Here is a 14,001-nt window from a genome sequence, read left to right as displayed (position 1 = left end):
CCCTCAGTACACCCTTCCGAGGCACTGCCCCCCTGCAACGGGTGCAGGGAAAGTTCAGAGCGGACCCAGAACAGCAGACACATGCTGACAACCCCTCATGTCGTCTCCGTCTGCATCTCCAACAGTGATGGGACCGCCCTTTCCAAAAGCCCGAGACTTCGGGCCACCTTCCAACTGTCCGCCCCCTCCACCTGACACACCAGTGCATGTGTGTGGTCGCACAAGATATTACTGAGGTGAGTACCTCTGGGATGGTGGAGAGTCGGTGACAGCAGTGACGAGAGCTTGGTGTTGTCCTGAACAGGTGCTCCAGGTGTTGCAGGTTTTTGGCTGGGGGTGAGGGACCCCGGACAGTCCCGCCTCTTCATCAGGTGAGTTGCGGTGTTGCGGCTGGAGGCAAGGGTTCCACCTCGTTGGGAGGTGGCCTTGCAAGACATAAGACAAGACGCATGGTGAGATTGTGGGTAGGCTTTGTGTAGGGGGGAGGGGTGACTTGCATGCTATTGTGACATCTCAGTGCATTGAGGGTCACTTGGCTGTCCCATGCCAACCTCTCCCTCTGCGAATATCTGCTGTCTCATTTGCCAACCAGATCCATCGCCCTCTGCTCCGCGATGGTGAGGGACCGCAGGTCCAGAAGGGCTCCTCTGGTCTTCTCCTGCTCCTGGCGGTTGTGGATCGCCTTCTCCTAGAGGAACATTCTGACGCGAGCAGCGCAGGGGGTCTGCAGCTAGTGGCCTGTGAGCTCAGGACTCCTGGCTATGGAGGAGGGTATGGATGTTGGCATGTGTTGCAGGATGGAGTGCATGTGGACTGCCGCCGGGTGTGGTTCGATCGCCTTCGAGGAGGGGGAATGGTTATGGGTGTGTATAACGAGGATGATGTCGGGTACAGCACTGGTGACTCATCCTGGCTGGCTTGGGGATAATCCATCCTCACCTAGCACTGCCTACTGGTCCCCCTGGTGTGGGCCACATAAGGGTGGGTGAGGATGAGTTACAGGAGTGTGGGACAGAGGTTGTGCCAGGGGAAACGTCAGCATACAGCTGAGGGGCAAGACATGAAATCAGCACTGACTACAGCTCCAGTCTTAACATTTTTGATTCCAGAAAGGAAAAAAAAATATCAATGGATGCCACTCAGAGTGGCATTGGTGCAGTTTTGTTACAGAAAGCAGAAAATAATCTATTGAAAGCAGTTGCGTATGCATCTCGCTCTATAACTCCAACGGAGCAGAGATATGCGCAGATAGAGAAAGAATGCCTAGATCTGTTAATGGGCAAAAACAAGTTCCATTACTGTGTGTATGGCCTACCACACTTCATTGTGACAACAGATCATCGTCCTCTGGTCAACATAATAAAGAAGGATCTCAATGACATGTCACCGTGACTTCCGCATATGATGATGAAACTACGTAGATGCGACTCCACATTAGTCTATACCCCAGGCAAAGAACTAGTTCTAGAAGATACATTGTCAAGAGCTACGAGTTGCAATTATTTTTTTATTTAAAAAAAAAAATTTAGACTACCCAATTGTTTTTTCCAATTAAGGGGGGCAATTTAGTGCAGCCAATCCACCTACTCTGCACATTTTTGGGTTGTGGGGGTGAAACCCACGCAGACACGGAGAGAATGTGCAAACTCCACACGGACAGTGACCCAGAGCCGGGATCGAACCTGGGACCTCAGCGCCGTGAGGCAGCTGTGCTAACCACTTGGCCACCGTGCTGCCCTTTGAGTTGCAATGATGAGAATGCATCGGACGTAGTACTCAATTTACATGCCACATGCCACATTTGTCGCAGATCTGTTACCTAATAATAATAATAATCGCTTATTGTCACAAGTCGTCGTCAATGAAGTTACTGTGAAAAGCCCCTAGTCGCCACACTCTGGCGCCTGTTCAGGGAGGCCGGTACCTGCGTCTGATACAAAGTTTAATACGGATTAAACTGAAAAAAAATCACAATACTTCCATGGGTGATCAGAAACCCAAGAAAAGCTTGGCCTAATGGTAGTTGTAACCGTTTTTCAAAGTATCAAGGGTGACTTGACTGTTATAAATGGATTCCTGTTGAAAGGAGACAGAATTGTAACACATCCTGCCTACAAAGAAGTATTCTGGAAAAGATACATGAAGAGCATCAAGAGATAGAGAAGTGTCGAAGACATGTCAGGCTGTCAGTATATTGGCCAGGCATCAATAGAGATGTTGACAACTACGTGCAAGAGTGTAGTGTCTGTCAAACATATCAACCACCCCAGTGTAAAGAATACTTTGTGATATAGTCACAAATCCATGGTCAAAGGTTGGGATGGACCTGTTCTATTTCAGGGGGAATGATTATTTAATAATCATTGAATACTATTCCAATTATCCTGAAGTCATAATGTTGTCAGATTTGACTGCTCACTCAGTCATAAGAACGGCGAATTCTGGGGTTGCTCAACACGGTATTCCATTAAAAGTCATGACGGATAATGGACCCTGTTTCAGTAGCTCGGAATGGTTGTCATTTGCAAAAGGATTAAACTTCCAACACGTTATATCCTCAATTCAATGGGAAAGCCGAGAAAGAAATCAGAATAGTAAAACAATTGTTCAAAAAGGCATTTGATGATAAAAAGGATTTACGCTAGCGCTGTTAAGCTATAAAGCTACTCCTTTGTTGTCAGGATTGTCGCTTGTCCAGATGCTCACGGGAAGGAAATTTGTACAACCTTACCTGTCATAACAATTCCAATATGGATGAGCAGTTAATAAATGAAAAAATAAAGCAACAGCAATGCAAGCAAAAAGCATACTATGACAGGCATGCAAAACAATTACCGCCACTGAAAGAAGGAAATGTCGTCAGGATGCGAAATCCAGATGGTGGTTGGTTGAACATTGCAAAGCTGTTAAATGAGGCTGCACCATGATCGTATGTGATGCAAACTGCAGCTGGACTGATGTCTCGTAGAAATCGATGCGTATTGTGAAAAGTAAAGAATTTGCAGCAGTTTCCAGAGCCAATTATAACAAACTCAGACACCATGTTTTGTAACATTGACTTATCAACAACATTGTTATCAAATAGACATAAGGAACAGACAAGAGACAATTACAATAACACTGGAAGTGCATTGAGAAAGTCAAAAAGGACAAGAAAACCACCTCATCGACTAAACCTGTAAAACACTGAAGATTACAACTCTGTAATTGCAATTATGACATGTAATATAACATTATGCATGAACTGTATGAACACATTCTCAACAATGTATGTAAAAAAGATAAGTTAGAAATAATTTCAAATATTTTCCTCAAAGAAAGGGGGATGTGACATTATGTGAATGTTGAGAATCACAAAGAACACCACAGTAACATTGTTTCTTAAGCAGTCCCAGCTGAACATGTGTTCAGGTAAAATGCATTCACTAATGTCATGAGAGGAATTCTGCAAACTTTCTAGGTCTACAAGGGGGTGGTGCTGAATTTTGACAAGGAGGTCAGTAGAACTGGAAGCAATGTTTTGGAAAAAAAACTATTCACCGCAGGTATTCGCTCAGTACATGTCTTGCAGGTGTCATAGTACTACCCGAGCAGCTGCAGCATCACTGGTGGAGACTGCAGATGGCAAGTGAAAGCCTGCTTCAGGAATGGGGGCTTCTAGTGATTGTCCCTTTAAGGACAACATAGCAGAGTAAGTGTCACATGGCCAGAGTGTCCACTCAGGACTCAGTATGGAATCACCCCCTGGTGAGAAAGACACCTAGGCTCAATTGCAACCTCAACCGTCATCATACTCCAGAAATTCAAATTTAATTCCAGGGTGAGAGACCCAGCTGAATCAATCACAACTTGCATTGCTGAACTGAACAATTATTGTAGTATTGTGATATTGAATTCACCCTAAATGGCATGTTACCGAATAGGTTAGTTTGTGGTGTGAACAACAACGCTATTCGATGCACATTTCTTGCAGAGGACAACATACATTTTTACAGCGCAATGGAGATAGCACTTGCCATGGAAAGCACAGAAGAAAGTGTGCAAAAGCTGCAGAGCACACTGATGCTCGATCAATGACTCCAGAAGTGAGATTGGACGACAATTGAAGGCTTCATTGTACTAGATGTTTCCCCCAGCAGCGCTGGTACAGAATGCAGCTGCGGGGGAGACACGGGCTCTTATACTCCGCCTTACTGGGTGGGACCAGCAGGCAGGCTCCACCAATGATATAGCAGTCTCAGGTACCTCCCACACCAATGGTCTTACAGCATTATCCAGAGTACCATACTACCCCTAATACTGACTACCACATTCACCCCCTGTTAAAAAAGAGCCCGACGGGGGTGGTGGTCTCGTGTTATACAGTGGTAGAGGTTGAGGTTATGGTGGTACCCAGTATACTTAGCACAGTGTTTTGCCTCGATACATGCCACAACTATTTACAGTATTTATTTACAGTCAGAATGAAGCAATTAGTCGATCAGGGGCCCTGGTCGTCCTCTGCGATTGTCGTAGCTTCGACGGTGATGCACGCGCCTGCTCGGGCATCGTGGCTCCGGGAGCATGTCTTCAGCTTCTTCAGCAGCTTCATCACCCCTGGATGGGACCGGTGGGAGGACCCGATCCACCTGGGAAGGGGTGGCTGTGGGGTGCGCTGGTGGGAGGGAGGGGGTGGTGGTGGGTGAGGGTGTGGGTGGGGACCCAGCGGGCGCCAGATCCCGAAGGGAGACCCTATCCTGTCGGGGTATGCCACGTAGGCGTTTTGAGGGTTAGCGTGAAGGAGGTGGACCCTCTCGACCAATGGGTCCGACTTGTGCGCCCGCATGTGTTTGCGGAGCAGGATGGGTCCAGAGCTGCCAGCAGGTCGGAGCAAGGTCCCGGAGGAGGACTTCCCTAGGGAAGACAAGAAGCCGTTCATAAGGTGTTTGGTTGGTTGTGGTACACAGCAGTGATCGGATGGAGCGGGAGGGAGCATCAGGGAGGACCTCCTGCCAGCGGGAGACTGGGAGATTCCTGGAATGTAGGGCCAGGAGGACGGTCTTCCAGACGTTCCGTTCTCCCTCTCTACCTGTCCATTCCACCGAAGGTTGTAACTGGTCGTCCTGCTTGAGGCAATGCCCTTGCTGAGCAGGAATTGACGCAGTTCGTCACTCATAAAGGAGGACCCCCTATCGTTGTGTATGTAGGCGGGGAAACCGAACAGTGTAAAGATACTGTGGAGGGCTTTTATGACGGTGGCTGCTGTCTTGTCGGGGCAGGGAATGGTCGAATGGTGACCGGAGAGTACTCGTCAATCACGTCAGGAAGTACGTGTTGCGGTCGGTGGAGGGGAGGCGGCCCTTTTGAGTCCACACTGAGGCGTTCAAAGGGATGGGAAGCCTTTATCAGGTGCGCTTTCTCTGGCCTGTAGAAGTGAGGCTTGCACTCCGCGCAGCGATTTGGCAGTTCCTGTGGCAGTCCTGACCCTCGATGGAGTAGGGCAGGTTGTGGGTCTGATGAAATGGAGGAATCGAGTGACCCCCAGGTGGTAGAGGTCCCTCGTGGAGGGCCCGGAGTCGGTCCACTTGTGTGTGGCACATGTGATGCGGGATAGGGCATCAGGAGGTCGTTTAGTTCCCGGGCCGATACAAGATCTCATAGTTGTTGGTGGAGAGCTCACCGTAAGATTTTATCATTCCTTATCTTGCCCCGGCTGTGCATTATCGAACATGAAGGCGACCGACCGTGGTCAGTGAAGAGAGTGAATCTCCTCAGGCCAGGTACTGCCTCCAGTGCCACACAGCTTCTACTATGGCCTGGGCCTCCTTTTCAACTGCGGAATGGCGGTGGATTTCTGAAGCGTGGAGGGTGCATGAGAAGAAGGACACGTATCTGCCCGCTGGTTGAGGAGCTACATCGGACGCGTCGATCTCGACTTGGAAGGGGAAGGGATTCATCGATTGCGTGCATCGTGGCCTTGCAATGTCCACTTTGATGCGGCTGAAGGCCTGTCGGGCCTCTGCCGATGGGAAAAACCCTTTGTATTGGTTAGTGGGCGGGGCCTTGTCTGCATAATTGGGGACCCACGGGCTTAATATGAAAAAATCCCAGGCAGCTTTTCAGGGCCTTGGAGCAGTGTGGGAGGGGGAAAACTCCATGAGGGGGCGCATGCGTTCGGGATCTGGGCCTATAACTCTATCGTGCACGACGTAGCCGAGGATGGCTAGGCGATCGGTGTTGAACACGCATTTGTCCTTGTTGAAGTTAGGTTAAGGATTTTTGTGGTAGGAGGTAGTTACGGAGGTTGGTGTTGTGTCCTGCTGGTCGTGGCCGCAGATGGTGACGTTATCGAGGTACGGAAACGTGGCCCGCAAACCCATACGGTCAACCATTCGGTCCGAGATTCCATTTGTTCCGAAGGGAACCCTTAGGAAGTGGTAGAGCGCCCATCTGCTTCGAATGCAAGTGTATTTGTGGTCGCTAGGGTGGATGGGGAGCTGGTGGTAGGCGGACTTGAGATTACCGTGGAAAAGACCTTGTATTGTGCAATCTGGTTGACCCAGATCAGATATGCGGGGGAGAGGGTACGCGTCGAGCTGCGTATACCTGTTGATGGTCTGACTATAATCGATGACCATCCTATGCTTCTTCCCGGTCTTACAACCACTACTTGAGCTCTCCAGGGGCTGTGCCGGCCTCGATCAATGCCTTCCTTTAGTAAACCGTTGGACTTCCGACTAATGAAGGTCCGTTCCTGGGCACTGTACCGCCTGCTGCTGGTGGCGATAGGTTTGCAATCGGCAGTAAGGTTCGCAAGAAGGGAAGGCGGCTCGACCTTGAGGGTCGCAAGGCTGCAGACAGTGAGGGGGGGGGGGGGGGGGGGGGGGTATAGTGCCGGCCGAATTGGAAATCTAACCCATGGAGCGTGGCAGCGCAGAGGTGAGGGAGGACATAGAGGCGGAAATTTTTTAATTCCCTTCCCTGGACCGTGAGGTTCACTACACAGAACCCTTTGATCTCTACCGAGTGAGACCCGGAGGCCAGGGAGATTTTTTGATTAACTGGGTGGATGGGGAGAGAACAGCGCCTTTCCGTGTTGGGGTGTATGAAGCTCTCTGTGCTCCCAGAGTCATCAGGCAGGATGATTTATGCCCATTGATGAGCACGGTTGTCATCGCGGCCACGAGCGTTCGGGGCCGAGACTGGTCCAGGGTCACCGAGGCAAGTTGTGTCAAAAGCTGGAAATTTTCTTCGGCCGATGACGTGGTCATCCGAATCGGGGTCCTGAGACCAGCCAAGATGGCGGCGCCCACGGGTCGCACATGGCTGGGGTGTGTGCAAGATGGCGCGCCCGGGGCCCGCACGTGGCTCTGGAGAAGGAAGATGGCGGCGCCCGCTGGCCGCAACGTGGCTCGTGAAGAAGGTGGGGTGGCGGTCCGTTTCGCCCCCGGAGACCGTGGCGACCGCCCGGGCTGGCATACCTCCATGAAATGGCCCATTTTTGCCGCACCCTTTGCAGGTGTGGAGGAGCGGGCCGGGCAGAGCCGCCGGGGGTGCTTGGCTTGCCCGCAAAAATAGCAGCGGGGTCCCGCGGGGTTGCCTGGTAGTCATGTCGCACAAGCTTATGGGGGATGGGGGATGCATCGGAGTCGGCCGCAGGGGGGTTCCATGCTGCAGTCGGGGACCTACGCGCGTGCGTTTCGGAAGGCCACATCATGGAGCTAGCAAGGGCCCGTACCCTCCTTGAGGCCTAGTGTCTCTTTATCTAGCAGCGCTGGCGGATTTGGGAGGACAGCATATCTGCAACGAATGCGTCCCGGATCAAAAGTTCTGTTGTGGTCGCTGGCTGAACTTATGGGCAGTCACAGTTCCTACCTAGTACCAGGGGTGCACGGTAGAATTCCCTTCGATTCCCCGGGGATTTGTCGCCTCATCGCTAGCAGTTGTAGGGCGTAGACCTGGTTTACTGGGTGAATATAGTGTCCTTTCAACAGGGCCATCACGTCCTCGAAATCATCCGCATCCTCGATGAGGGTGTAGATCTCTGGGCTCACCCTCGAGTGAAGAACTTGCATCTTCTGGTCCTCCGTAGGTGTAGCTGTGGCCGTCCGGAGGTACCCGTTGAAGGTCGCCAGCCAGTATTTGAAAGCTGTTGCTGCGTTTTCTGCGTGGGGGCTGAGTTCCAGACACTCCAGCTTGATTCGGAGCTCCATTCTTTAAAATCTAGTACAATAAATTGATGCTCAATCAATGACTCCAGAAGTGAGATGGACGACAATTGAAGGCTTTATTGTACTAGATGTTTCCCCCAGCAGCGCAGGTACAGAATGCAGCTGCTGGGGAGACACGGGCTCGTATACTCCGCCTTACTGGCGGGACCAGCAGGCAGGCTCCACCAATGATATAGCAGTCTCAGGTACCTCCCACACCAATGGTCTTACAGAATTATCCAGGGTACAGTAATATCCCTAATACTCACTACCACACACACAAAATGGTGAGAGGGCAAGAACCTGCAGCCAGCTATGGCATCAAAAAATGCAAGCAGGAAACAATTTCAGCCACCAGCAAAATAAAAAAGTACAGAATAGGCAATCAGAAAGTTAGGCTTAAATGAATGTTACTGATGTGGAAGTAACCACATTTCTAAATCATATTGGTATAAGGATTGTTGAGTGTTTCTTTGTCACAAACGGGGACATTTGTTTTTAAACGATGGAGAGTTAGTCAAGATCACGAGTAATGATCAACTAAGATGTTACAAGTATGCAATACGGAAGAACCTAGCACCCATGATTCTGGTATTCAATCTCTGTTTAATCTAAACAGAGGCAAGATAGACCCTTTTACTACATGCTCTGGTAAATGGGAAGCCCTCTACTATACAAGTGGATATAGGGCATCAGCAGCTGTGATGGGCGAGCATTACATTTCAGTACCTGAGAGAGGGAGTCCAGCTACGAACTTGAAGAGCACTTCTTCTAACTTGAAGTTTTATACAGGCGAAGTAATAAAAATAAAAGGCACCACAATGTTTCCTGTAAGCTATGGATTACAGTCTACCTAATGATGTGTTGGGCAGGCTGAGTCGACGTGGACTGCACTTGATGCAGTGTAACGAGAGACAGACCTCTAACACTTGCTAAGATGCAACACGATTTTATTTAACGTCTTAACTACTATACATGTTCAACTGTGGGTTGACACTATGCTGACTTGACTGGAGACCTAGTACTAGCCTGACCAAACTACTAGCTACCGCATGGTGTTTTGCACTGGCTAGCTCATGGACTCTGACGTCTCAGTGGCTGGGTCCAGAGAGAGCGGGAAACCTAGTGCCCTCTGGCTTTATAGTGGTAGTGTCCTGATGGTGATTGGCTGCTCTGTTCTGTGTGCTTACGGTCATCCTGTGTGTCAATCAATGCCTGTCTGCGCTCCATTATATACATAGATGTATATTATGACATCTCCTCCCCTTTTTTCTTAGATAATAAATATTAAGGTGCGTATGTGTGTGGATGTGTATATGTACGTGACTATATACAGAATGTGCTAAATGAACTTATATACATAGGAAGGTGTTGCTAGTGCAGATATCGGGCAGATGAAACAGTAAAACGATATTTACAGAGGTCAAAATATGATGAAGGTACCAAGATGTACAAAAGTTCAGGCCTATAATTTAGTCTTTGTGGCAGGTGACGAATTCTTGTTGATTGCCGCAAGGGTGGATCAGGGGCTGCCTGCACTTGGATAGGCGGGACCCGCCGCCAATGCGGTGGTTGAAGGGGTCCGGCAGGATTGCTGGTAGATAGGTGGCCTCGTGGTAGGGCATGCCGGAGGAAGCATTGTGGGTGGTGGGGCACTTCGGTCAGGTGGCGGGCGTGGAACTCTACGCAGTGCCCGTCAGTTGTGTCATAGCAAGGAGCCATCAGCCATGCGGACGAGAACGATCTCGGGGCCACTTGCTGACCACTACCGCTTTGGCTGACCAGCCGCCGTCAGGCAACTGTACACAAACACGATCAGTTGGGACCAGCTCGGGGAGATCCGTGGCTATGAGCGCCGTATGCTGATTTCTGTTGGGCCCGAGACTGCTGCATCTTCTGTACGACCGTGAGGTGGTCAAGGTCTGGAACATGGATGGCTGGAACTGTGGTCCTCAGAGTGCGATCATGAGCATCTACGCTGGAGAAACCCAGAAGACAGCGGGTTGCCCTGTACGCCAGCAGCGCCAGGTTGAAGTCGGAGCCTGAGCCTGCAGGCTTGCATAACAACCTCTTAACAATATGGACCCCCTTTTTCGGCCTTCCCGTTGACTGCGGGTAGTGGGGGCTGGAGGTTACGTGACGGAAGTTGTATAACCGTGCAAAATCAGACCATTCCTGGCTGTAAAAACAGCGGACCGTTGTCACTCATCACCGTGAGTGGGTATCCTATGCCTGGCGAACATTTCTTTGCAGGCTTTAATCACTGCCTTCGACATGAGGTCGGACAGTTTCACCACTTCTGGGTAACTGGAGAAGTAGCCGACCAGGAGGACATAGTCACGCCCCTTGGGTGGAAAAGGTCGACATCGACTTTGGACCATGGGGAGGTCACTATCTCATGTTGCTGCAGAATTTCTTTAGGTTGAGCTGGCTGAAATTTTTGACATGTAGGGCAGTTGAGGACCATGTTGGCAACGTCCTGGCTGATGCCCGGCCAATAGACTGCTTCCCGAGCTCTGCGTCGGCATTTCTCGACCCCCAGGTGACCCTCATGGAGTTGGCCGAGCTCCATAGCTCGCATGCTCTGAGGATTCACGATCCTATCAAGCTTCATGAGGATGCCGTCCACCACCGTCAGGTCGTCCTTGACGTTGTAGAACTGGGGACACTGTCTCTTCTGCCAGCCATTCATGAGGTGCTGCATCACTCGCTGTAGCAGAGGATCCTTGGCCGTTTCCTCACGAATTTGGATGACCCTCTCATCAGAGGCCGGAAGGTTGGAGGTATACAATTGCACCTGCGCGTCGATGTGGCAGATGAAGTCAGTTTGTTCACACGGTGTGGTAATAGACCTGGAAAGGGCATCTGCAACAATGAGTTCTTTGCCTGGTGTGTAGACAAGTTCAAAGTCATAGCGGCGTAGCTTGAGAATGATTCGTTGTAACCGAGGCGTCATGTCATTTAAATCCTTCTGGATTATGTGGACTAGTGGCCTGTGGTCCGTCTCTACTGTGTATTTTGGGTGGCCATAAACATAGTTGTGAAACTTGTCGATTCCCGTTAGGAGGCCCAGGCATTCCTTCTCAATCTGATCGTACCGTTGCTTAGTGGGCGTCATGGCTCTGGAGGCATACGCAACTGGAGCCCAGGACGAGGAGTCAGCCCGTTGGACGAGCACCGTCCCAATGCCGCCCTGGCTTGCATCAGTGGATATCTTGGTCTCCTTGGTTGGGTCGAAGAACGACAGTACTGGGGCTTTGGTGTGCTTTGCCCTCAGCTCACGCCATTCTTTTTCATGAGTGGGCAGCCACTGACGAGATGGCGGAGGGCTGTGGTGTGGGACGCCATATTGGGAATGAACTTCCCGAGGAAGTTGACCATCCCTAGAAAGCGGAGGACCGCCTCCTTGTCCTCTGGGGTCTTCATGGCGTTGATTGCCGAAACCTTGTCAGCATCTGGCCGCACACCTTGCTGCGAGATGTGGTCACCAAGGATTTGGATGTCTGATTGACCGAACGAGCACTTAGCCCTGTTGAGCTGGAGACCATGCTCATGGATTCTGTGGAATACCTGCTTGAGGCGAGCGATGTGTTCTTGGGGAGTTATGGACCAGATTATGACATCGTCAACATACACTTTCACCCCCTCGATACTCTCCATCATCTGTTCCATGATGCGGTGAAATACCTCTGAGGTGTAGCCACCGAAGTTGGCCATTCCCTCAATACAAAATGGAGCAACGCAAAGCTTGCAGGTTAAAATGGACAATGTTGCAGCACAAGCAGGCTGCACCAAGCCAATGTGTATTCTGTCTGCTGAGAGAGCAGACAGCACCGGAACGAACATTCCGCATACTAATGAGGCAATCTCCGGTATAGTTAACATAGTAATGGAACGATCCCAGGGACAATGGACACAAATAGAGAAGTGATTGCAACAGTGTATGGAAAACCAGACACCCCAGCACTGGCGGGGTTCGAAAACAAAGCACCTGAAGGCCCGCCCAGTAGCCGAGAGATAGCCTCAGTATTGGGGGGGATTCAAACAAATCGATTGGGAAGAGAACCAATCGATTCCCAGCAGGTAAAGGGACCGCCCAAAAGGGCGCAAAGCCCTAGGACCTATAAAAGACAGGTCCCACACTTAGTTCGTTCTTCTTGACCAGCCCTCCTCTCTGGACCAGCCCCTCAACCAGCTTTTACCAAAGAAGACCTTGACCGAGAAAGAGGAGAGGTTTGGGACAGCAGCCGCCAGCAAGTAAGTGTCTCACAATGATCACTACCAGAGATAGACACTCCTGACCCCTTTTTAACCCATACCAACCTGAAGTCTGCGGACCAGTGCAGAGCAAGAGGCCTTGTCCCCTGATCGGCAGTTCCCTTTAAGATAAGTATTGGTTATATAGTGGTAGGAATAGTTTAATCATCTTAGCGTGTGCATGGGTAGTATTATAATTGTATTATAATAACTCATTGTTTGAACTTACTAATTGGTGTATGGTTTATTGTTTTGAACTTGACCTTGAAACTTGCGGCGGTATCTTAACGATACCTGGCGACTCCAGAGCTAAGTAACGAAACAGAGCCAAATCGAGTGTTAAGCACACTCACCCAGAACGAGTAACAGAGGCAGAGATGATGCCAAAAGGCATCCGGGTTGTGGCAGTAGGGACCGAACGGGGTACTGAATGTGCACAGTTTGCGACTAGATGCGTCCAGCTGTGTTTGCCAGAACCCCTTGGAGGCGTCCAGCTTCGTAAAGAATTTGGCATGAGCCATCTCGCTGGTTAACTCTTCTCGTTTTGGTATCGGGTAATGCTCCCGCATGATGCTGCAGTTTAGATCCTTGGGGTCGATGCAGATCTGAAGCTCCCTTGACGGCTTCTTGACACAGACCATGGAGCTGACCCAGTCCATGGGTTCTGTGACCTTTGATATGATGCCCTGGTCCTGGAGGTCCTGTAATTGCTGCTTGAGGCGATCCTTGACGGGTGCCAGCACCCAACGTGCTGCGCGAATTACAGGGGTGGCATTCGGTTTGAGCAGGATTTTGTATTGGTATGGAGCATGCCCATTCAGTTGAACACAATGTGGTATTGCGTGATGATGTCATCAATTTCAGCCTGGAAGTTTCATGCGACCATCAATTCATTCAAAGACACGAATGAAGTAAACTGTGGCTTTAATCGGCTTACAACTGAGTCTGCCTGCGACTATACTGAACTGAGGGCGGACTTGTAGGACCGCAGCACTTATACTTCCTGCTGGGGGCGGAGTCAACGGCGGAGCCCTGTACATGCTCCTCATCTCCCCCTGTGGGCAGAGCCTCGCAACGGCTCACAGATGGAGCCCACAGGGACACAGTAATATACAGTGTGAATTTATAGTGGTTATACATTCACCACAAAGTTTTCATCAGGTGAGGCTGTCACCTGTGAGGATGACATGGTGTGGACTCGCAGAACCACGTTCAGGAGTTTGCAGGCCCGAGCACCGAGCAGGGATACTCTGTCAGGTCCTACGATCTCAAACCGCAGCATCGCTTTAATTGACTTATTGAACACTCCGAGTTGGCACGAGACACTTACAGCTATGGCATTGCCATTGTAGTCAAGGAGCTGGCAGGCCGGCGGTAGAATACTTGGTCTGATGCGGATGGTGTCGAGATCGGATTTCGAGATGAGGTTCGCCGATGTGCCAGTGTCCAGTTTGAAACGGATGCGAACCTTGTTAACTGTGAGGACAGCACACCACTTGTCGGCGGGATCCACGCTGAGGATCGAGAGGTGCTTCACTATCTTGGAGAAAGGCAG

This window comes from Scyliorhinus canicula, chromosome 4, assembly GCF_902713615.1.
Source record: "Scyliorhinus canicula chromosome 4, sScyCan1.1, whole genome shotgun sequence".
Lineage (NCBI taxonomy): Eukaryota > Metazoa > Chordata > Chondrichthyes > Carcharhiniformes > Scyliorhinidae > Scyliorhinus > Scyliorhinus canicula.
Note: the sequence above shows the minus strand (reverse complement) of the source record.